The 24,878-nt window shown below is 41.4% G+C and overlaps 1 protein-coding gene across 2 annotated transcripts in view; it reads right to left on the bottom strand.

The window, feature by feature from the left end:
• The window catches only part of LOC120833097 (leucine-rich repeat and fibronectin type III domain-containing protein 1-like protein), a 278,724-nt gene that overhangs the window by 92,245 nt on the left and 161,601 nt on the right, over nucleotides 1-24,878 (bottom strand). For both annotated transcript variants that reach the window (XM_040200055.2, XM_040200217.2), the window contains one exon: nucleotides 11,008-11,101. The gene's annotated coding sequence lies outside the window, so the exon portion shown is untranslated. The remainder of the gene's footprint in view (nucleotides 1-11,007; nucleotides 11,102-24,878) is intronic.

The raw sequence follows: 24,878 nt of genomic DNA, 5'->3' as shown, positions 1-24,878 counted from the left end.
TTGAAGCAAAACCGGGATGTGATTTGTTTTGTTTCTGTTGAACATAACAGAGTGAACCGAAAAGATGTGTGGGAACTCGGTACATGCTTGATTTATTGATACATAAAAGGTAAAAGCAGACTGGTGGGGATGCATTTAACAACGCTGCAAACTGAAGACAGCACCCAGTAGATCACTTAACAAAGCAGGAGACAACCACTGGATCATTCGAGGTGTGCACACAATGGGCCTTTTATCCAGCCCAAATGTACATACAGCACAGCGGCTGTTAATCAAAGACAGGCACACACACACCGGGGCTTTTAATAAAGGTATGTGATGAGGCTATTCATCAAAGGTATGGCCACGCTGCGTCGCTATATTACCAAAAGGTGCTGAGGCCTGCTGGTTTTCTTCAACGTGAACAAGCGACACCTCGGAGGCTCTTTGTCAAAGCGGCGGCACGCTAATGATGCAATGATGGTGGAACAAGAGAGTTCACTCATCCTCATTGTTTCTTCGTTCTACCCCTGAACTCGCAGACTTGAGATCAGTGTCTCCAGCCGTCTTTTTCTTTAAACAAAGTGGTCGACACATCCAACTAAAGAGATCACATGATCACGGAAAGGAACGATGTAGTATGGGAGGTGCATCTTCTTAGTTTGGACATGGGCAAGAGACAAAAGTTGAAATGTAATTTGAGAATCATATTTGGTGGGTCAATATCAGTTAACGATGGGGCGAATGTAAATATTGTTAAGGGAGCTCAAACAAACAAGATCAGACAACATGTCCTGCTTACAATAATAATAAGGTTGGCAATGTTGGAGAGACCAGCAAGAGTTTGTGGTTTGAGGTTTAATAAATCATCCGCCATAAAAATCGTGGCCGGTGAAAGTTTTTTCCCCCAATGTGGATACATACAGTATATGCAGCACTGGCTCGAAATGTCACTTAATCTGCATAGAAAGTCCTCTAGAAGGCTACACTGATCCAACATGCCTTCAAGTGCCCCCCCCCCAAAGTCCCTGGCCCATACATGATCATCATCATTATCCTAATCCAACTAATGAAATAGGCTTGACAGATTTGATTTTCTTTTCTCATTTGAGCATTTGATTCGTTGAATGATGTCAGAATCCAAATGAAAATTTAAACATCTAACAAAACTGATATTTCTAAAGACGTAACTGTCCCTAACTGTCATGGTTCCATTAACACGGCTAGATTATCATACATACCATCTGTCATCCTACCTGCATGTCTATCTGTCTTCTTACCTGCCTCTCCACCTGTCTACTTGTGTGTTTGTCTGTAGATATGTGGGACAGTGAACATACGCACACAACCACACACTCCTACGGAAGCACACATGCTTGTTGAGGCAGGGCCAGTCCACCAGCGGCAGCACCAGGCAGGGTTGTATGTCTGCCAACCCCATCGCTCCGTCAGCTCAACAAAGATGCAGAATGACACCAGCACAACAAACCCCTGGACAAATATACAGGAAGCGACGGACAGCACACACACACATGCGCACAGAACAACTCACACAGTCCCGCTTGCAAAGAGGCAAGCCATTAATATTCACATGTAGAAGCAGAAGGGCTCTGTTTCCTGTTCTGTAGTCCGAGGAGGATTTTCTTATGAATGCAGGAACAAGTCTGCGTTGCCACAGAGGGGAAATCTATTGGACAAAATGCCATCTGGGGGCCCACCGACTACCAGCCAACCAAAGATTTAGCTTTTGATTGGTTTCAAGTTTTCTTGCTCACTGGCCACTTGTGAAACAACCGTGTCAATACAGGTCGTCTCTCAATTGCAACTGCGGCATCACACCGGTGAGAGTGCCCCATCAATAACCGATCATTTACTGGCACACATCATAAAACTCCTACAAACCAGCCCTCTCTCCTACAAAATCACTCCACATTCTGTACTCTCAAATGGGTTGAAAGCGGCAGCTATTTTCTCAAAGACTGGGTTTGCATTTCATACTGAAACGTAAATGTAGTAGAAAAGATCATTTTTTCCCCGTGTAATTCAAGTAAACATAATAGAGTGCACACATAAGATGTGTGGGAACTTCCTTTATAAGAACACATTGTTTCATTACTTGATCCATAAAGGTAAAAGCAGGCTGGGGAAACACACTCTCGCTAAAGTGGGGATGCATTTAACAACACTGCGAACCCAAGACAGCACCCAGTAGTATCATTTAACAAAGCAGGAGACAACCACTGGATATTAATGGTAAAAGCAGACCCAGTTAAGGAAGGAATACCTGGAGATTTGGGGTTTATGATCAGGGATTTTTAAGCAGCTTAAATATTTCCTTTCTTATTAATGATTTATCATGAAGTAGAAGTGTTTTTATAAATCCAAACAACCCCATGCATAAAAAACATAAACCTCTTTTAGCAGAATGTCAAAACATGTAAAACGACAAAAACATTAAACAGTAACTTTAGTATCATAAAGACCTCTCTTTATATCAACGCGTTCTTATTCCGTCCCTCTCAAAGCACTTAACGCACACACACATCTTTAATTTAAACATGCAATAATTAGTCCGACATGAAAACACATTGATCGTACTTGCTGTTAATCCCAATATAAGTTTTCGCTTTCTTACACTGCCGCAGATCAATGACCACCATAAAAAATGAATCATGTGAAAATAAAATCATGTGAAAAATAAAAACCTGAATCAAACCTGAGTAGTTGGTACAGTGCATCTGGAAAGTATTCACAGCGCTTCACTTTTTCCACATTTTGTTATGTTACATCCTTATTCCAAAATGGATTAAATTCATTATTTTCCTCAACATTCTACACGCAACAACCTATAATGACAAAGTGAATACTGTTTTTTTTGCAAATCTGTTAATAAAGAAGTGTTCACAGCCTTTGCTCAATACTTTGTTGAAGCACCTTTGGCAGCAATTACAGCCTCAAGTCTTCTTGGGTATGATTCCACAAGCGTGGCACACCAATTTCTGGGCAGTTTCTCCCGTTTTTCTTTGCAGAACCTCTCAAGTTCCATCAGGTTGGATGGTGCACAGCCATTTTCAGATCTCTCCAGAGATGTTCAATTGGGTTCAAGTCAGGGCTCTGGCTGGGCCACTCCAGGACATTCACAGAGTTGTGCTGAAGCCACTGCCTTTGTTATCTTGGCTGTGTGCTTCAGGTCGTTGTCCTGTTGGAAGATGAACCGTCGCCCCAGTCTGAGGTCCAGAGCGCTTTGGAGCATGTTTTCATCGAGGACGTCTCTGTACATTGCTGCATTCATCTTTCCCTCAATCCTGACTAGTCTCCCAGTTCCTCCCGCTGAAAAACATCCCCACAGCATGATGCTGCCACCACCATGCTTCACTGTAGGGATGGTATTGGCCAGGTGATGAGCAGTGCCTGGTTTCCTCCAGACATGACACTTGGCATTCAGGCCAAAGAGTTCAATCTTTGTTTCATCAGACCAGAGAATTTTGTTTCTCATGGTCTGATGAACTACAAAAAATGTATTGAGAATGCTTGATTGTGATAAACAATTTAACTGTGAGATTATGATAAATAATGATCTATATATAGATATTTATATTTATATATATGAATATATATCACACTTGCAGAAATGGAAAATAACACTAAAATATTGTTGTGAATGGTTGGTGAAGTTTAGGGTTAGGGTTACTGGGTTAAGACTTCGAAACAGAAAATATATAGGTGACTAAATAAGAACCGCACTATGCACAGTTCCTTATGTAGAAAAAACGTTCAATATATATGTGGTTTGCAAAAATGAAATGCCAAATTTAAATTTTGCTAGAATGTGCACAACTTTGACAAATAATCAGAACAAACTTCCATCCAACGTTAAATGTAACAACAAATTGCCTTTGAGGGTTTGACCCAAAGCAGTGGTGAAGCTGTTACATTCAACAATATTAAAGAGTAGAATTGAAATGTTTTAGGATGATTTAGAGAATAAAGGTCATCATCCATCCAGTCAAGCTCCTCACGTGTGTTTCTTCATGTGTGTATCGAAGTGAGGGAATACTCACATCTCACATGTATCTGTTAAGCAAAGAGAAATGTCCCTACTGAAGTTAATACCTTATTGGATTTGGAGTGTAGACTTGAGATGTCTGTCCCCATAATAGAAGACGTAATGAGTTGAGCTGCTATGGAAGTGCCTGCACTGATAAACCGCATGGCGGTCTGTGGGTGAGTGGGGAGCACGGCCGTCCTCCAATCAGGGGGTTGTCAGTTCGATCCCAGGCCCGGCTAACCTGCATGTCGTTGTGTCCTTGGGCAAGACACTTAACCCAACATTGCTCCTGTAGCTGCGACTACAGTGTATGAATGTTAGTTACTGATGGGCAGGTGTCACTGTGTATGGTTCTGTCATCAGTGTATGAATGGGTGAATGATGTCATGTAGTGTTAAAGGCGCTTTGAGTGGTCAGAAGACTAGAAAAGCGCTATAAAAATACAGACCATTTACCATGTTCACATGTGTGCGTCCTTGAGAAGGTGCCATTAGTAACCTAAGAGCTTACGCTAAAGCAGGAACCAATGTAATGGAAGTGCCATTTTAGAACGTCAGTTTCCACACCGCATATATGTCTTGCTTTTGATTTCATAACAGGAACGGCCGCAGGACTCAATGTTCATCTGCACATGTACATTCAGAGAGGAATGGCTGGCAGGAAGGTGGGATAATTTAGTGTGAAAATAAGAATAAGGAAGGAAAATTAGATGTTGTTGCAAGTTAAAGGAGTAGAGGTGGGATGAGGAAAAGGAGAATGAAAATAAGAAGTTGGAAAAAAGGGTCAAAAATCGGAGACTATGACAAGAAAAGGCATTTCTTATTATTTGGAATTCTAGGAAGAAGAAGAAGGATAAAGAAATTGAAAGACAGCGTGAGCTTATCAAAAGCAACGACGAGAGTAGTGCTCAGGGTACAGAAAGGTGCAAGAGAAGAGATGGAGCGGTAGAGAGAGGAGGAGAAGAAGAGGAAGGGATAAAAATAGGTGGCGTGCAGTGAGCTGTCTGCTTCGGACGTGTAGTGAATCCTGCTGGAAAAGGGTCCAGGTGATGGTGCGGGCCTGTAGCGACTGGCACGCACCATCCTCCTCTCTTCCAGCGTGTGCGTTTGTGCTGACTGAGAGGAAAAGTTCTCACTTAAACAACAACGAGGAGGCCGGGAGCGGCTGACCTTCCACTGATGGATTAATATGCTTTACACACAGCAACACGACAACAGAGGCACACAAGTACGCGCACACACACACACACACAAACAAGTGTTCCTCGGGCGTCCTCTACCTCCATCTTAGAGTGCAACAAATCACAGCGTAGTGATTCATTCAGACTCACCAGCTTCCCCACACTGTACTCATCTGTGCTGTCAGTTGTCACTACCACAGAGTCTTGAGTCTTAGGGGGATATTCTGCTTCTAAACTCCAGAATATCATCACGTCACAATCGGGTTTTATTGCCATAGATTCTACCAACTTCATTCTGCACCATGTAAACAAACGCATAGGACGAAGAAATGCTTTCTCTCCTCATTAGAAACATACTGTTACTTTGTACAAAGTCAACCATGAGAAGATAATTGCCAGTAAGATGGCTTGACATCCCTCATCTTGTTTTTGCTCTGTGGTTTTCTTCGAGGTGTCTCCCTCAAAGCCACAACGCAATATTTGCAGCTGTGAGTAGCTCTTCTGTTCATATTTCCAACGTTGTTACTCTCTGTTTGACTATGTGTGCGTGGCCTGCTAACTCTGACTCCCATAGGAGCCTCTGCAATGAGGAAGTGATCACTTGTCAGTCGACGGAGGCTCGTTAGAAGCACATTGTCGCTTAAATGCGTAACGAAAGCCTGCAGCCTCTGGAGACACCTGACTGTGCCAAGTTGACCAAAAGGGTTGAAATATGAGAGGGACGCAAAAGTGATAGGACTACGTGAAAATAAATTACAATCACTGAGATTGCTGTCTTCCTTTGTGTGAACAGTTGTTATGCTGTCATTCAGCCAGAAGCTTTAAATGAAAACCTCAATGACGGAAACAGCTGCTCTGCCAACGTGTCCGTAGGCAGCTCTGAAGGTAGGAAAGCCAGCTGTGTGACGGCAGTTGTCTACTTGATTTGCACTCCGTTTGAACTTCATTGCACTCCGACTATGCTGCCAATATAGAAGACAGGATTGTACCCAACCACCAAGTGCATGCCCCTGCCTCTGCAGTAAAGGGTGTAATGCCACCATTCAGCAAGATACTGAATATCCATCACTACTCGTATTGAGTCTTAAAAAACAAAGCATCAGTAGAAACAACTCTTTAGATTAGGCTCTTTTTCTACACAAATCTAAACTAAACAATCTGTTCTCATACACTATCAGTAGGTACAAGTTGGTCGAAAAAGACACAAGTTATTATTAGTAATTAAGGTTTTAATTTTTTTTAAATAACTACTCCGCTTAACGCTGTCAACATATCAATGATTTTTGTCACATGCTTTGAACGTGGACCAAACTTCCATTGAAGACGTGAGTTTAATTTGAAAGGACACTTGGATGAAAGAAGCATATAGTGAGACTCCGTACACATGAGTTATAAACTAAAAGGCTACCGGTTGCCACTAAATTGGCAACCGAGTTGGACACTCACCCAAGAGACCACTGTGTCTGTCTCATGTGAAAATTATCTTCAGTAATTACAGAACCTCACGTTTTTTTTAACATAATGATTTATGTCAAATATTAGGGCTGTCAATAGAATAAAAAAATGTACCTAATTAATTGCACATTTTGAAATTCATTAATCTCGATTAATGGTGATTAATGAATGTTGTTTTGAATGAAATCCGAAAATTGTCTTCTAAAGACGACATCTTAAAAGTAAGGAGTAATCACTTTAGAAAGTGTGTATTTTAAACCCTGTTGTTTAATTGTTAATGTTATTTTAGACACAAAACTAGACACATTTGATCATCGTGAAGGAAGAATTCCACCTGGTAGAACTAGTTTAACTAGCGACACTTCGATCTCATCTTTCCATCATTTAACGGCTGTGTTTGAAGTGCAAACAATCTCCCCACATTTAGCCAGAACGTTTTCAAACCGCGGTCTTTTAGGGACACAGTGGTGGTCCTATGCAGACTGTGTGCCGCGCAGGGTAGCGTTAAGATGGAAGTAGCCTAGCAGCTAGCTTAGCCTAGCAGTGCTCATTTTTGGTATAGCGAGCGCTTTTCCTTGTGTATGTCTTTACTCTATAGAGACCCAGATCGCTGCAAGCGGCAGGACTGATGAATGAGTAGTGGCAAGAAAAGGTAAGTCAGAATATTTCCCTTCAGCCATTACATAGAATCAAAAGGGAAAGAAAAAAGTGAATTTTCTATAAAATTGCTTTAAAAATAAAAGCTTTGTCAAAAGTTTAGAAGAAAACCCACATGTCAGTGTAGGCTTTGAACATGACTGTTGATCTGAGTTACTCACAAAGGCCACATTTATCTCCAGTTAACGTGAACAATAGGAGAGTGGTGAGGGAACATGAAGCCTTTTTACGTTTGGTTCCTGTGAAATCCCCATTTTGGGTGTTGCTACTGCTACTTCCTTTCTACATTATTCTAAGTGGATAGGCTCTGCCTCATCTCATGGTTATGGTCAAGATAACATTGTCATCATAAACAGAAGCAGCGTTATCATTTTCAGCTTTGGTTTGGCCATGAAAAAAAAGTATACTATTTGACCTGATCTCCATTGTTTCTTTTCCGCCTGCATGGCTGAAAAGAGAAAAATGTCTTGGGAAATTCAGAGTTGAATGAATCAGCGCAGCTTCATATCTACATATCCTCTCTGTTTCCTAACACATGCACATGCAGGGAAGATACGGAGATGGAGAATACCTTGGACATTATCTTCATAATAAATAGTCTTGCGGTTCCATTGTTCTCCCAAGAGTCATGTAATATAAACCTACAGGATGAAACACCAGCGCTAATAACAGACTTCATTTGCATTGTCGTCATTGTAATGATCAAATCTTTCTTTCTTTCTCTCTCTATCCACTGTTCTTTCATTTAGTCGTACGCTGTGGTGAAGATTATCGTTGTCTACATGTTTTAGGTTCTTAGAGTTTCTTCCCATTAACAGTGAGCTCAAATCGGTCAGACTTCAAAACAGGTTCAACTGAAAGCCCTCTAAAAGCTTTGCAGCAAAGACAATATCGTAATGTGGCTACATTATGTTCAAGAGACGGGATCTCAATAGATTCATAAAGACCAGAGCTGAAAATAGACAACAAAAGCCAAAAGGTATTTGTGTCACGCACACAGGTACACGAGACACTTTGTTTTACAGAGTTATTCCTGGAGCAACTTTTGGTGTTTTTAACGTCTGTAGATAGAATGAGAAAATGCTCAGTTTGTCACTTTTTCCGATGTTGCTTCTGTGCAATGTGACCGATTTATAAAGAAAAGTTGAACAAAACATAAAGCCAAAAGTTACAGGCACATGTTCTGCACTGCACTAATACACACATAAATATAATAAGCTGACATTACATATATATATATACAGTACCATTCAAAAGTACTGTGTTTTGTCAGCAATGTGTATATATATATATATATATAAAAAATATATATGTCATTTCACTCTTGATAAGACAAATTGAATGCAGAAGGAGTTGTTTAGGTGCCATTGATCCCGCGCACAAAGGGAAGATTCCTTGAAGCAGGAAGTCACTCAGTCAGCATAAGGAGGCTGATTTGGTCCTTTGAATTCGGCAATTGGTAGTCAAACTGCCATCTGTGGATATTGTCTGAATGCGCGGCTCCTCTGGGGAGCAGGCTCTGCATTCAGATTGTTTAGCCAACTGAAGAGCAATAACATTTAGAAAAATGGATTCTGTGATACATTATACATGACAAAATGTCTAAGATGGAGAATGAAATTCCATCTTACATGTCAGCCAGAGATGGATGGATGGATAACCTTCAAACACCTGTTTATAATTATTATGGCTGTTTTTCTTTTCTTTGAAGAAAAAAATATTTCTTAAAAAAACCTGTCATACCTGTCACCATATATATGTATATATATATGTATGTATATATATGTATATATGTGTGTGTATATATATATATATATATATATATATATATATATATATATATGTGTATATATGTGTATATATATATGTATGTATATATGTGTATATATGTATATGTGTGTGTATATATATATATGTGTGTGTATATATGTGTGTGTATATATATATTTTTTTCTTTGTCTGGTTTTGTTCTGTCTGTCCTTGCGCTATGTAACTGCCTTTTGTGTATCTAAAAAAGCGCTATAACATACTGTATAACATACAAGTATTATTATAATATTTATGTACCTGTGCAGACGGAGGCTTGCTTCTACTAGTGGACAAACAGGTGCTGCACATGGCAACGCAGGATGTAAGGTTGGCGTGGAATTGGGTGTGTGGCGGGAGTGTATGACTTGAGACCAAAACTAAGACCAAAATGCGTGACTGTCGCGCTCAATGTGTGACACTTGTAAGTCCTGTGTAAACATTAACACGTCCCTTCTAGCAAACTCCTTGCAGGATGTCTGAAAAGTCTTAAAGTTGGATAATGACTGTACGTCACACCTGATCTTAGTGAGCACTGTGTCACGGTGTGGTTCACTTCCTGTTGTATTTTGTAGTTTTCTGCCACTTGTGTCCCCGGGTAACTTCACTTCCTGCCTTGTCCCGTTGTCCCCTGTGATCGTCTAATAGTTTCCACCTGTGTCCAATCACCTGCACCTCCCTTGTGTATTTAAGCCGTGTGTCTCTTGTGTCACTTGTCGTGTCATTGTCTTTTGCCACGCATGTCCTTGTCTACCGTCGTGGATGTTCGTAGTTCCTGCCTGCTGTTTTTCCCCTGGTTCCTGTGTATTTTTGCCCCTTGGCCTTTTGCTTTTGACTATTAAAGTCTATTGCTTTGAGAAGTCTGCGTTTGAGTCCTGCCTCCTCCAACCATCTACTTGACACACTGACAAGAGTGATTATGGTTCTGAATACAGCATAATGATATTTAGTAAGTAAGTCCAATGTACAGCTAAATATACAATAAAGCAGGCTGGGCTTCGGGGCATGGCTTACCTGTGATTAACAGGTTGCTAGAAACACAACCGTATCTTTTGCATGGCGGGGTAAAACATATTAACGAGCAATACAAATCTAGCACTCTGAGCACCGCAAGGCAAGTAGCATGCAATATCACGTATCGGGAGAGGCAGACATCTCTACTCACGATACCTCCAACACGTCGCAAGTCACACCATGATTTTGAAAATTCTTTTTGTGATTTGGAGATAAACTTTAATTAACAAAACTTGAGCATTAACCTTTTCAAAAAGTTTTTAACTAAGAGGTCCATACCACAAAACAACTAAGAATAATAAATGTACATTCTTACCCATTTATTTGAGTGAAGGGTTTACCCCAAGCAACAAAGCCTTCATGTTCTATCGGACGCTCAGCATGATTACTGGGGTGATGTTTCCACAAAAAGTCAATGCAGGTTAGGCCTTCTCAGGCCTTGAATGTCTGGGTGCATGACCATTTTTGTCATCTATTGTTGAACCATTGCATTGACATGGTTGTGAAAAACCAGCTCAACAACGACTCCTACCTGTCTATTCTGCAAAGAAACACAAACACACATTGATATACACGCGCACACACACACACACACACACTAGCAATCACAGACAGCTGGCTGCAACACAAGAAAGCACATACACACTCTGGAGATCAACACGCCTGTCACACCTTTTTTGGGAGCTCTGTCAGTAAAACTGCAAACACAAACACACAATCCCATCACACACAGATGTCGGCCTATTTGTCTGTTTGCAGACAGTGTGTTTGTGCAGGTTTTTTTCACCTCAGGCCAACAAAAAAAAAACAGTGCGTATGTTAGAAAGAGAGAGAGCAGTAAGTCTACTTAAAGAAGGAGTAAACTCACCTGGTTCAGATGGTTTCAGTATTCCTTTATCAAGTGGAGCCAATTAGCAACGAGCCGAGATGTGAAGTGTTGACCGGACGCGATCTGCAGCAGCCTGGAGCGGGGAAGAGAATATTTAAAGATGAAAATCGTTTTGGTCCAATACCAAAATAAACATTTCCACTTCTTTGGGAAGCAAAGACTGAAATGAAGCTTGTGTAAACATTTCTCTCTTGTAAATGTTGTTTAGCTGTTGGCCGTGACATCAAGAGAACCTGTTGTGTACCAACACCTTAAATGTTGTGAAGGAGACATCTCTGACCGGTCAGTATCGCAGTATAAAAAAAAACAATAAAAGGATTATCTAAACTTAAAGAGGACAGTATATAACGATTATTGTATTATTATTAAAACAAAAACACAACAATGCAGTAATTCATGAATAAAATCCTGAACTCTACAATAAGGTGTGTTATATAAACTAGGTTATTTTGTAAGTTTATATAACGTATGTAACGTATATGTATTTTTGTACGTTTATATATGTATGTTATGAAACAATACTGATTTAGCTGGTACAGCTGGATTGATACATTATATATATATATATATATGGTTGTTGCACCAAATGTAATGTATGCAAGAACCGTGTTGCATAAAACCATGTCACATGTAATAAGCCCACTGGAGAGTGTAACTCATAAACAGCACAATCTGCATCTGGCAGCTCCCCTCCACAGCGTCTTGGAGTTGCACAGAACAGATCGGAATAGCATCTGATTAGATTAGAGGAACACAGCGGCATCTACCAATCCGATCTGATGGCCTTTGCTGCGTCTCGCTCGCTCTCCGACATCCCAATCAAGTGCTTTCCTCGTCTCCGGCTCAGCGCCGGGAAAAGCAGGACCTCCGCTGCGCTGTCTCCCGCGGCGCCGGCTACCCATATCGCTGGCGGCACGCGGCCAAGATGTTGACTTTCAGCTGGAGATAGAAATGAGGGCCGAGCGCCCGCCCAGAGGAGGCCCTTTGTACTGCAGAGGCCCGTGCATCTGGTTAATGAGACTGTGGTTCAGACCCCGACAGCACGGCCTCATGGGAGAGATGCTGCTCTTATTAAGATGAGAGGACAGATAAGGGGATGGAAGAGAGTCTGGCTTTGTTCACTGTTCGCTACTTGCGGACTGCTGGCTTTCTACTACGAGCAGCTGTAAATGGGCTTCAGGAGGGGTTTGTCCACAACGGGAGCTCTTCAGCTATTCACTTTGTGTGGCCGGAAATTGGTCCAAATGATCAGGATGATATATGGTATTCACCTCCCTCTCAGAATAAATTGCAAAACGCGTTGAAAGATTTACTTTTTGCTGCAGCGTCATGTTCAAAATATAAATCTGTCCATATGACTGAAGACGTTGGCGCGGTGAGGGGGAGTTTAGGACGGTTCACTCTTTTCAGTTTCACCGCTGAAGCCACAAGGAAAGGAACCGCACAGGAGCAGATGGGATCAGTACTCGGGTTCCATGAAGTACTCACATCTTACCCAGCTGAGAACCATCTGTTAGCTTCAAAGTCACATAACATTTATAGTGTTACTAATATTCCAATATGAACATTCACAGTCTTAAAGACACCGTTAGTTACAGAATATTTCCTTATTTCCAACATATAGCACTAACCCCTTTAACAAATGAAGAAGAAATGAGAAATGTGATCTCATCACATTTGTTTTATGAAAGGTGCTTAGGACAATACGTTTTATTTAGATATTCTTGCAGGCTGTCAACAGTTATTGTAACTGTATTGATATGATCAATCATAGAAAACTAACAATAATATTAACAAATGATAAATAACATCTCACGTACAAAAATGAAACCTGTTAAATACCTGTTAAGTATGACTAAAAAACAAGGCAGACACAAAAAGAAGAGCAAAGGGGAAGAAGAAAACAAATAGAGATACAGAAGTAAAGAGGACTACAGGATGAAAAGTGAAATAGATAATGAGTAAATATTTGAGTGTGAGGGAGAGAGTCAGATAAGAATCACAATTGGAATAGAAGACTGGGTGGATAAATGGTAGGGCGGGTGGAACCATGGATGAAGGATAGACGGATGGAAGATCAACTCAATGGTTGAAGTGATGGATTAGTGTGTTCATGTATGGATGGGTGGACAGATGGTGATAGATTATCGAATGGGTAGATGGATTAACAGATATATGTTGGATTGATCATTCTAGTAGATAAAAAAGAGTAGTGCACTAATGGCAAAGGATACGTGTATGACGCAGACAAATATTAGATGGACGTGTGGTTATAATGGTTGAGGGACGGACAGACAATGAAAAGGTGAGTGGATAATAGATGAATAAAAATGAATCCCAGACTGCTCTTTGTCTGACTGAACAGACGTCTGATGTGAGCACAGATGCAATGAAGAGCTGTAAAAAAGAGAGAAACTTTGGAACAGACAGCTGACCTTAGAGAATGACAACTAACTCTGGTTCTATGAATAACCGTCATCTCTCAGCCCGATTACGTCTCTAATAATCTCTTCTCTCAGCACAGGCTCTCACATACAGTCACGGCGGAGTACAGACCGCAGAATCTTTAATTCAGACTAAGTGCTGTATACAGCTGTATGAGAAAGAGGCTTTCCAGCTTTGTTCTGCATGACCTTTTAGGAGGTTTAGGACAAACGATTTCTAAAAACACAAAATTGATTTGAATATACTACAAAATGGAAATTGCTAACGTGAAGCCCACACATAGGCCCAGACATACATTATATATCACATGGTTTTCAGTCAAGACACAGAACCCACACAACCAATACCCCAGCCCATAGCAACTGGTAAATATTATTACCTCAAGATGATTTGAACTGTCCAAGTCCAATGTTGAGCTTGTAATGCATCCTAGACTTTCTTCCATTGGAGCTACTTACACTCCCAGCCTGTGTGCCGGGAGCCATTATCGGACATGTTTCAGTCACTTAAATGAGACAAGCAGAAAGGAGACACTAGAGATGAAGCTTCAAGAGGAATCCAGGTACCACATGTGTCTCCTAGACAGACGCGCCGCAAAGCAACGGACAGGTTACCAGGCAGCATCACCACACTTTTCTCTACTAATCGGAAGAGCTATTGCACGATCAAACTGTGCCACTGACGGAACCCGTTGCTCCCGATGGGCGTGCCATCGGTGTGTGAGGGGCGAGATGTGCAATGGATGGGCACGTGGCCCCTTTAGTCAAGTGCGTCTCGTCTCGTGTAGCCTCTCCAAATATGCACCACGTGCAGCAGCAAAGTCTGCGGAATCAGTGAGTACAATATCAGTCAAACACAGAATGTATTGACGCCCTGTAGTGACACTCTAATGCTGCAGTCAATCCGTAATCCTTTTAGTGCAGCAACCATGAGGCGTTGAATTCTACTTAAGTATTACTTCCCTCTTCAACATACGTCTCTTCAAAATGGGGACAACGTGAGGATGTAAGCAAGCTTTATCCTGTCGTCTCTCACATTATGTCGTTGGTAGAAAGTCTTTTCTCATTAAATAGAGCAGCTTGGTAAAGGAGTCAAACTCTGAGGTCCATGTAGGGAGGAGGCGGGCCTCAGTTTCCTCCAGACGACCGGTTCTCTGTGTGAAACCAGATACCAGCGCTTATATAAGTTACATATTAGTTTACGAAATATACTTAAAACACTATCTATTCCTAAACCTGCTTAAGTGTGTTGCTTTATCTAAACAAATGGTTTCCTGTGATCACCTGAGTTTATTTAGAAAAAACAATGTCTGCACGTAACAGGGGCAAATCTACACAAGCACAACTTAATAGTTTTAAAAGGGAAAGCTTGTTGTGGGAGGAGTTACGATGCCACCGTGTTGTGCTTTCATGTTTGCTCGTTGTAGCGTAAGGGTGCGTCTTCAATACAGTAAGACATTTTTCACCTGTAGTGAGGCTGAAGGCCATTTGGCTGACAGCTCGTATCCACCAATCAGAAGAAGAGCCAGTCAGACGTGTCAGTCAGTCAGTCAGACAAGGCAGTCTGAGGTGAGCTGTGGGTGAGTGCGTCTATTTGATTTGCGATTTCCTGGCTGACTGATTGGTGATTTGGCAAAGTGCGCTGGCGTTCCTGAGCTGATTGACTGAAATCGTCCTCAGTTTACATGCTGAATATCAAAGTGGCCATTTTGTCATGTCTGTCCCCCATTTATTCTTCCACTCTGCTTTTTATCTTCTTTCTCACGTCGTATTTCCTTGCACCCTCTGTCGTTTCTCGACAGTGTCATGGACCAGGGAAAACAAGGTGTTTTTGTCACCTTTCCCCTCCACGTCATGTGTTTTATCCATCTATGTCTGTCTTTTTTTGACCTTCTGTCCTTTTCTGAGATTTCACAACTGTTCAGCTATTTGCATTAACCTCTTCCAATGTATCCTCTGTCTGTCTTCTAAAGACAAAATAAATGTAGGAATGACTAAACATACTATATTTCAGGCCTCAGATTACATTTTTTACATTCATGGAAACAAACGTGTGTGATTGAAGGAATGCATGTCCCCAGTAACAAACCAACAGAGCCTTGTTATGCTGTAAATGCTGTTTAACTGGAGAAAGAACGGCAGGAGGTGGAGGTCTCACAAATGCACCGAAGAGGTCATACAATAATTGGAGGGTTGGCACCGACAGGTTTCCAGTCAGATGCTCCAGTACATCCGTTTCTGAGGCAACAAAGATGGACAGTGATACACTGCCACCCACATCCAGTCAGTTGTTGAAAGTTCATTTTGCATCTTCATGTTGGAGAATTACTATCTCAAATAAAATGATACATGTTTTTTGACCTCTGCTTTCAATTTCAAAAGTCTAATAAAAAAAATCTCAAAAGGGCAGATTGATTACAAACAACTAACAATAATCAGGGTTTGATTATACATTGTTCATGCATTCACACCAATTTGAAAGGTATTTCTAGACTGTGAAGAAAACCTATATGAATACTGTAATGGTAAAATATAATGATGCCATAATGTTTTACTAAATGAATGTCTAAAGCTAATCGTGAGTTTAATTGTGAGAAAGGTTCACAACACAAGGGGGGAACTGTCTGAGCAAAAGAATCTCAGGGTACCTCTCTCTGTAATCTGATCTGTTCATGCATAAGCTGCAAATTTCTTCGGGCCTAGTCCTAAAACTGCATCTGAGTCTTCCCTCAGGTCTGGGACCTCATGGCCGGTCTCCATTCCTTCAGCATAAGAAAACCAAGGTGTTATCCCTGTGAATGTATAAATAGAGCTGTGTTGCTCTCAAACATCAAGAAGAAGCCTGCCACTGTCTGTACGTATAGCTGTAGCAGACTTTATAACTGATTCCATGAGAATGAGAAAGTCTTCCCCCACAATACACATTTCTTTTCATACCTAGGTGAGAGTTCTCTCTGCCACTCCGCTCCCCAACCACCTCCAGCACAAATGAACAGAGGAGCAGACTAATCCACGGCCCTGAGGTGTACACGATAAGACGCCCAAACATAAATCTCCTTTCCAATTTCCCTTCCTTTTACCACCGAGAGAAAAGCGAGCAGACCATGAATCTCAGGTCATCGCTGTCACTGTGTGTTCATTTCTATTAATGATTCATTGAAATCCATCACCCACCTACTGCAGTTACAGTTTAGGGGCAGTCAATACAGAGACGTAGAGAGTCAGAGGTGATGAATTGCAGACGAAGGTCGCACATGGCCCTAAATCACTCTGTTAAACTCCAAGATGACAGAAGAGGAAAAGTCCAGAGATGGATGAGAGACTCAACAAATGGGATAGAAAAAGATTTAAAAGCAAGTGGCTGGATGTGAAGTTAGACTACAAAGTCAACACAGTTTCATTTGTCAGAATAAAAAGGTTATTTAGCACACATAATGTTTAACTGACTTTTTCGAAATCGAGTTCATTGCCAAAGTAGCTCAAACATGAACAGCACAAAGCGATTATACTTGGGATGGATGATTCAAAATGACGTGATGTGCACATTATGTGTGCACATTATGACCCAGCCACAGTAGGCCCACGTTGCCACGGAGACAAACTCAGAGGAGTTTGAATGTCAGGATGAAAACATCGGGGAAATCCAATCCTGGTGACTGACAGGAATCTCGCAGGCCCTCTCTGCCCACCACTACCTTTATTAATACTTTTTAATTTCACACAATTTGTCCAAAAAGGTGATTCTGATAGGGACTTAAAAAGGCTGTTTAATACAGCAATGGTAAACTGGCCAAGATGCTGGAAGTCGAATTAATACAGTAGACAGTAGAGAAGTATAACGAGCAACAAAGTGAATTTGAGGTCAGTGAATAAGTCAAACTGAACCTTTATCGAACAGACTGGGTTTGACTGCCGAGTGATTACCATCTTAATATTTAGTTGACTACACAGCTACTGATTAAGATTGTGGAACGTGTTGATATAGCCTGCAGTAGAATACATGACTACGTGGCTTAAGTAGGTTCTATTACATGATCTGACATTACATGAGCAGCCGGGGCTTAAACCGCCAACCTTGCCGGGAACAATGGCCAAGTAAAAGCCATGGGTTATAAATGCAATGTAAGTCGCTTTGGATAAAAGCGTCAGCTAAATGACCTGTAATGAGCTGTGGCTACGGTCTACTATCTACAGCAGGCTACATGGTCTACAGCAGACTACATGGTCTACAGCAGGCTACATGGTCTACAGCAGGCTACATGGTCTACAGCAGGCTACATGGTCTACAGCAGGCTACATGGTCTACAGCAGGCTACATGGTCTACAGCAGGCTACATGGTCTACAGCAGGCTACATGGTCTACAGCAGGCTACATGGTCTACAGCAGGCTACATGGTCTACAGCAGGCTACATGGTCTACAGCAGACTACATGGTCTACAGCAGGCTACATGGTCTACAGCAGACTACATGGTCTACAGCAGACTACATCAGTGTTTTTCAACCTTTTTTTGCGTCAAGGCACACTTAAGACACAGAAAAAATCTCACGGCACACCAACAACCGGAAATGATATGAAAATCAATCCCAAACATAGTTTCAGCATGAGCATAATATACTCTTAGAAATCAGGGAAACGCGTGTTCTATTTGTTGTGTTTTATTAAACTTAACATCATCCTAATGCCAAGATGGGACAGGCTCTATGCCCAGGTATCTCTTAAGCCTGATTTGTGCTTCTGCGTTTTCAGAGCGACGCAGACGCAAGACCCCCTCGCTTTTCACACCTCCTTGCGTCCTTGCGTGTTTTTCGAGCCATTTTTCTAACGGATCAGATTTAAGAACTTTTGTCGGAAGAAATGCGTAAATATGAGCGCTAATACAAGCCGTCATTGGCGGGTTGTAGAAGCGGGTTGGATTCACGGAGGGAGACCGGCCGGTTTGCCTGTCGAGAGGAACAAAGTTGTGGAGGAAAATACGATGATGAAAAGCAGCGGTGGCGATGCACGGGGCAATAAAGTCTATGATAAATAAATAAATAGACGTGACTCTCTAGGTTGTCTTCAACAAAAACACGTTACTCCGCCTGTTGTTCTGCCGGTGAATTGCTCTGCAATACGCAGAACCATGAATTGAAACGACGCAGAAGCATGCGCCAGCCTTAAATCTCACTTTTTTAAATTGTCGCCTCAGCAAATCTGCCTATTAATTACGCTGCGTACCGCCACCCACAGGCAGAGGGGAGTATTGAGCCTTCATACCACCAACAGCGCGACGACACACACACACAAACACACAAGTTGGCTCTTTTTTTTTCACCAATGAAGTGACAGTATGTATTTTTTCACGGCACACCTGACAGCCTCTCGCGGCACACTGGTTGAGAAACACTGGGCTAGATGGTTTACAGTAGGCTAGATGATCTGCCGTAAGCTACATGGTCTATACAGTAGCCTACATGATCTACGGTACGCTACATGATGTGCCGTAAACAAATTTATGAAAGAAGTCATTTAAGTATCCTAGTCATTTGAATAAAAACAAATAAGTATTTCCAGACCGTCTGGTATGTTATTTAATTATTGTAGCGTTCTACAAAAAGAGATCAAATAAAACATGTGTTCAGTAGCCTCCTCTAATGAAAATAAAGTTGCATTGTGTGCCTGTGCGTTCAGTTTGGGTCAAATACTTGAGATGGTGATGAAGTAGCTACTGAAAGTTTTGCACAAGTGAAATTGAAATGACCTCTCGCAGCGTCTCAGTTGATTCACTGGAGATGCTTTCGAAACATTAAGAAAGAGTGTCATGATGAATCAGAACAATTAGAGGCTGAATGGAACAGTAGCCAGACAGGACAACCAAAATAAGAAGATAAATGAGACATTTTCATTCACAGGCGGAAAACAATATATATAAATAGATGATAATACAGTTATATAGTATACAATAGCTTTGATGGCTTTACACAATTAGAAAGAGGTTGATTCAATTTTTTTGAGAAAAAAAACAACACTATCCATCTACTTTTCATGAAATAATTGTTTATTCTAAAGGTTTAAATGTTGATTTGTATGTTTTTGTGTCTGGGAGAAAAATTGGGGATTAGATGGATTAGGCAACCAGCAGTTTTCTTTGCTGTTTGAAGCAGCCATGTACTTAAAGTAGGATAAAAACTAAATTCCACAATAATTGGAAAGACCCATGACCTTATAAAACTTCCCAATTAAACCTTTTTTTTTAACAGACTTTAAAAGACAGAAAGTAAAATAACTGCTAATGGCGTTTTTATAATATATTTTATTATATTTTAGGCAAGGCCAGATTTCATCCAGAATTATCATTCATAATGTTCATCTTAATGGGTTTAATGCATTCTGTGCTTGCTTTATGCCTTTTAGACATCTAGCATCCCATCCACGCCTGTCTCACCTTGAGTTGAAGAAAGTTAAACTCCAAAAAGCTCAAATGAAAGATCGATGCCAACAGGACGTTTTCACTTCTACAAGCTTAAGAGAAGACAACTAAGTGACACAAAGTCCTGGTTGTTGGTCTCAGTGGCAGCAGGGAGGGACATTAACAAGGCACTTACGTACAGTGTGTTTTTTGTTCCGTTATTAACTTCATGTAACAACTGGTGATGTCTAGTATGTGTTGCTCGTCATAGGAAAAAATGCCTTGCTGTCCTAAGGTGTAAAAAGCGTTGCTGCATACCTGCATTTTTAGGCCGACAGTGTGACATCCAGCTCTATTGTAAAACCAACACATCTTCTGTTTCTCACTCTTGCCTTGTCCAATAAAGACGTTTCATTGGTTCTTGACCCTTCAAACTAGAAATCACAAGGGAGTTTGCATGTTTGAATCGTTTTCCCAAGTGGTTAAAACCTTTTTTGTTTTCCTGCAAATTTTCAGTGGAATAAAACTGAATGTTATGAAGAGACTTTGGGGAGGTGTCATGGTGTGGTTTTATTTCCTGTCTTATTTTGTAGTTTTCTGCTTCTTATCTCCCTGGGTAACTTCACTTCCTGCCTTGTCCTGTCATCCCCTGTGATTGTCTGATTGTTTCCACCTGTGTCCAATCACCTGCACCTCCCTAGTGTATTTAAGCTGTGTGTCTCCTGTCACTTGTGGTGTCATATCGTCCTGGATGTTCGTAGGTCCTGCCTGGCGGTTTTTCCTTGGTTCGTGTGCGTTTTTGCCTGTTGGCCTTTTGCTTTTGGACGATTAAAGTCTCTTTTGTTTAAGAAGTCTGCGCTTGAGTCCCGCCTTCCTCCACCCATCCCTGACAAGAGCGGCGTACGCCTTCTTTTGTGCGTACGCAACGTTTATAAATGAGGCCCCTGGTCCTGATCATCACCACCACAGTATTTAAGCAGAGATCTGACATCCAGTCCCTGCCGGATCGTTAGCCAAGCGCAGTTTGCCATTTTCAGTTTCCACGACAGGGTCTGCGCTTGTTTGTTTGTTTGTTCATACGTCGCCGCGCTTTTAAGCGCACGTTGCAAAACAAATAGGCCGGAAGTGGGTGCAAAAGTGTTAGAACATGAGGCCCTGAATGTGAAGCCATTTAAAGAATCCAGTTCACTTCATCAGGGAGACTCGTCTTTTTCCTATTGAGTGGGGAAACGGAACCGATTTCAAATCATACAGTCATAATCTACTTCAGTTCACTGAAGATCTAAAGCAATACATTCTGTGATTGAGTACGCATTTTCTCTAATTCAGGATACATGGGGACACTTTCTTTAGAAACTTTTTACTCCACACAGATCCATATCAGTAGTCCGCACTGCTGGGGAGCTAAAGTAATGACAGAAATGATTTATCCCCCGCAAGGAAATTCTACTCAAACCCTCATCAATATTTATCAAACACAGTCCACTTATCAGGTTTAAATGTTACTGAGGTTTTTCCTAATCAAGGAGGTGTTTTTTTCCTCTGTGTTCCTCTGTGTGCGCGTGTGTGTGTGTGTGTGTGTGTGTGTGTGTGTGTGTGTGTGTGTGTGTGTGTGTGTGTGCGGATTGCACACACTATTCCAGGAATAATATCACCGAACACTCACAAAGCCAACAACAGTTTAGGCAGACCTCTGTTCGGCTGATTACTTTCATAGTTGCATTTGATGAAGCACTGTTTCCAGGCATTATTTGACGTATTACATGAGAAAAGCTGTTTCAAAAAAATGTCAACGGAGCATTGCAATTGAGGGTTTATTTTTCAAAAAAGGTGTTTTTTTCAATGATGTGTTGTTTAATGGGATGTGGAAATGCCTTGAGAAAATTATTTTGACACACCAAAAATTTCAATGCTGTTACCGACCATGAAGAGCGGCATATCCCCCCAAATGACTGTAGCAAAAATATTTATTCATCTATTTTTCATCTACATTTGAAAGGAAATACGGCTACTGTCCTTTGTTTATCTGAAGTAATTTTATCGTATAACCAGCAGAAGTGTAGCTGAGCAGTAGAAATGTCCCCGATGATCTCTATACAACCATTCTTGGAGGACAATCAGTCTTACCTTTCCAATACATTATGTCCTGGCAGCGGTAGTATGAAGATTTCAGAGGTTTTTAAGGTACAAAATGTTATGCTACCCCATACCTCTATGTCCCTACCTTTAGGTGAGATATATTGTACCTTTTACTCCACTTATTTTACTTGACAGAATGAGGTATTATACGCTGAATTGTACAGTCAAAGTGTACATCCAGCAATTTGGGGAATACATCTACAACCCATGTTTGCCTATAATTGTTTTCTGTTTCCACATAGGGTGGGCTGTCTGACTGCTGCTGCCCACTGGACTCTGGTCCAGAGATCTCTGATTTTAAGTGTGAATGAAACTGTTAATGTAATCAATGAAAAAAAAAAACACAAATTAGATTTAAATATAATATATCCTCCTCCATCATGCAGGAAGGCGTATCTGTGAGGGGTTTCGGGGCTTTTAGGTGTATTTTTGTGTAAGAGTGAGACAATTATAATGTATACCAGACTTTGGGCCCATTTCATTGATTTGACAGTGTGTATTGTGATGCTGTGTCTGCCAATGTGTGTGGGTCCTCCCAAGCTCCACAGATAACAGAAGAACTTTCACCTACCAGAGTCTCAGTCTATCAATGAGCGTCAACTCTCCTCTCCCATCCTCTCCTCCACCTCTCTGACTCACATGCAACTGTTCTTTTCTCTTTATCGAATCCACCTGTCAGCGCTCCATCCCTTCGTCTCGCCTCCTTCTGTGCTTTCTCCCCTTTCATCACTGCTCTTTGACCCACTTTGTTCTTCTCTCTTCCCTTTCGCTGTGTTATCTTTGCTACTTTCCCCTTTTATCACACCGTCCTGCTTGTAGTTAGAAAGTACTCATGCTGGTTCACTGGCTCAGACATATCTGACCGAGGTTGATCTTCGTAGATGCATGGGCAGTAAACAAGCTGATCTTTTCATTTGTTTCCGATGGTTCAATTTGGTAGCTGTAAGCCTCCGGTTACCTGTCTGATTCATTATGGGCCCAACGAGTAAATATCTCAGGTCCAACCTGGACTGATGGATTTTGAGGGGTTGTCATTTTTATTAAGAAATAAGACTACCTGGTTATGTATCTTAAGAGAATATTTGGGGTTAAAATGTTTGGCACGCTCTAGCTTATATTCCTTATGTACCACCGTTCCCTCCTTTACCTATACAGTGCATGCAAATTCCACCCCCATTACTCCACCTCCCGTCTATGAGTCTGTAATATTCAAATTAGAATAAGCCGAGGCCTGAGACTAACATCGGCAATGAGATTAGGGAAAATGTACTGCAGGAGATAACATCGAATGTCGGCTGCGCAACAAAGGGCACAAGAAGTTCATCCGTTACACAATCGTACACAGGTATTACTCCACACCGCAGAATATGCATGAAGTGGGTTTAATGCAGGATAACGAATGTTGGAAATGTAAAAAAGAAATTGGCACTTTTCCTACAACACTGGGAGAGCCTTTGAAAAGATGAAGTATATTTGTAGTAAATTTGGGTTAAAATGGTGATGTATGAACCGTTTGTGACCTGTTGCATGATGCGGTCAAACACAAACCTAGTTACGCACTTACTTTTCATTGAGTACAAACTAACTATAGAAGTGGGCTTACATAAGAACAGTAGTTAGGTGACAGGTGATGAATTAGTATTAGGCTTCTTGTTTAACCCGGCCTGCAGATGAAAGACCGTTTCAGCCTGCCAAAAACAGCTCCGATTGAATTATTGTTTTGCTGCCACACTGTATATCTTTTCCCATGGCTTGTGTGTATCTATCCATTTCTTATCTGAAGCTGAAGACAACTCGCTGGTCACCCCCCAACGCCTGAATCTCTCTCTGAAGTCGGGGAGGAGCATGAACTACCCAGCATGCCGGAGGTATTGGAAGCTTCGCTGCTTCTTTTCAATTCTCTTTCCTGCTGGAGCCCAGATGGAGATAGAGCCCAAATCAAATACCCACAATCCCCTTGGCGAGGAGAGGGAGCCTGGCAGTGTTAGATTAGATGTAGCCGTGTCAACAATGCAGGACTCGCATTGGCAGTAAAATGAACCTGTTCACCTACTGTAGGCGATAGCGATCGATAGCGATCGATAGCGATTGTCAATCAAGTAATACAGAGGGAGACATGCTTTTTAATTGGCATCCTGTGAAATGCATGAACAGAATAAACAGTATAAACAGTAAAAACTTCTCACAAACAAACACATGAACACACAGCCGACTAAAAAATCCAACATTTGCAGTGCTGGCCTTCAAAACAAGCACATAATATACTGAAAGACAGAATTTCAGTGTATTCACACAAAGACGCGGTCGGAGGGCAAGAGAGTCGGAGCTGTGGGAAGGACATAAAGAGAAGAGCAGAATTTGCTGCAATGAATCCAGAGACACAGAGGACTGAGAGGGACGCATGGAGACAACCAGAAGAAATGAAGTGTGGGTAGTTCAAAGAAAAGGACGCACATTAAAGCAGAGAAAAGGGGAAACATTAATTGCGAGTGTCTTTGTAGAGAACCAGAAGACATTCTTTTCATGAATAGAGAACGCCATGCCAACAAGGAGAGGTGTGATGGGAGAGAATAATGGGAGTAGATAAAGAGGTTTGGAGGCGGAGGCGGGAGAGAGTGAGATAATGGCGGTGTGACACAGAGCAGCTTCTTTTTCTTTTTTATCAACATTTTTCTGAAAATCTTTCCTCAATTGACGTTCATGTACTCTGTGCTGCTGTGTGATCTTTGTCTCTGTTTTACATTCTGTTAGCAGTACAGAAGGAGGACGCATTAACTGTCACATGTGTACACTCAGAGATGCGATCTTGCTCGCAAACAAAGGTCTCCTTCATCTTCCTCCCACACGCGAGTTCCTCTGTTTCGGAGAACAAAGCGA

Source organism: Gasterosteus aculeatus, chromosome 1 (assembly GCF_964276395.1).
Source record: "Gasterosteus aculeatus chromosome 1, fGasAcu3.hap1.1, whole genome shotgun sequence".
In the NCBI taxonomy this organism is placed as follows: domain Eukaryota; kingdom Metazoa; phylum Chordata; class Actinopteri; order Perciformes; family Gasterosteidae; genus Gasterosteus; species Gasterosteus aculeatus.
The sequence above is the reverse complement of the archived record's forward strand: the minus strand, read 5'-3'. Positions and strand labels throughout refer to the sequence as shown.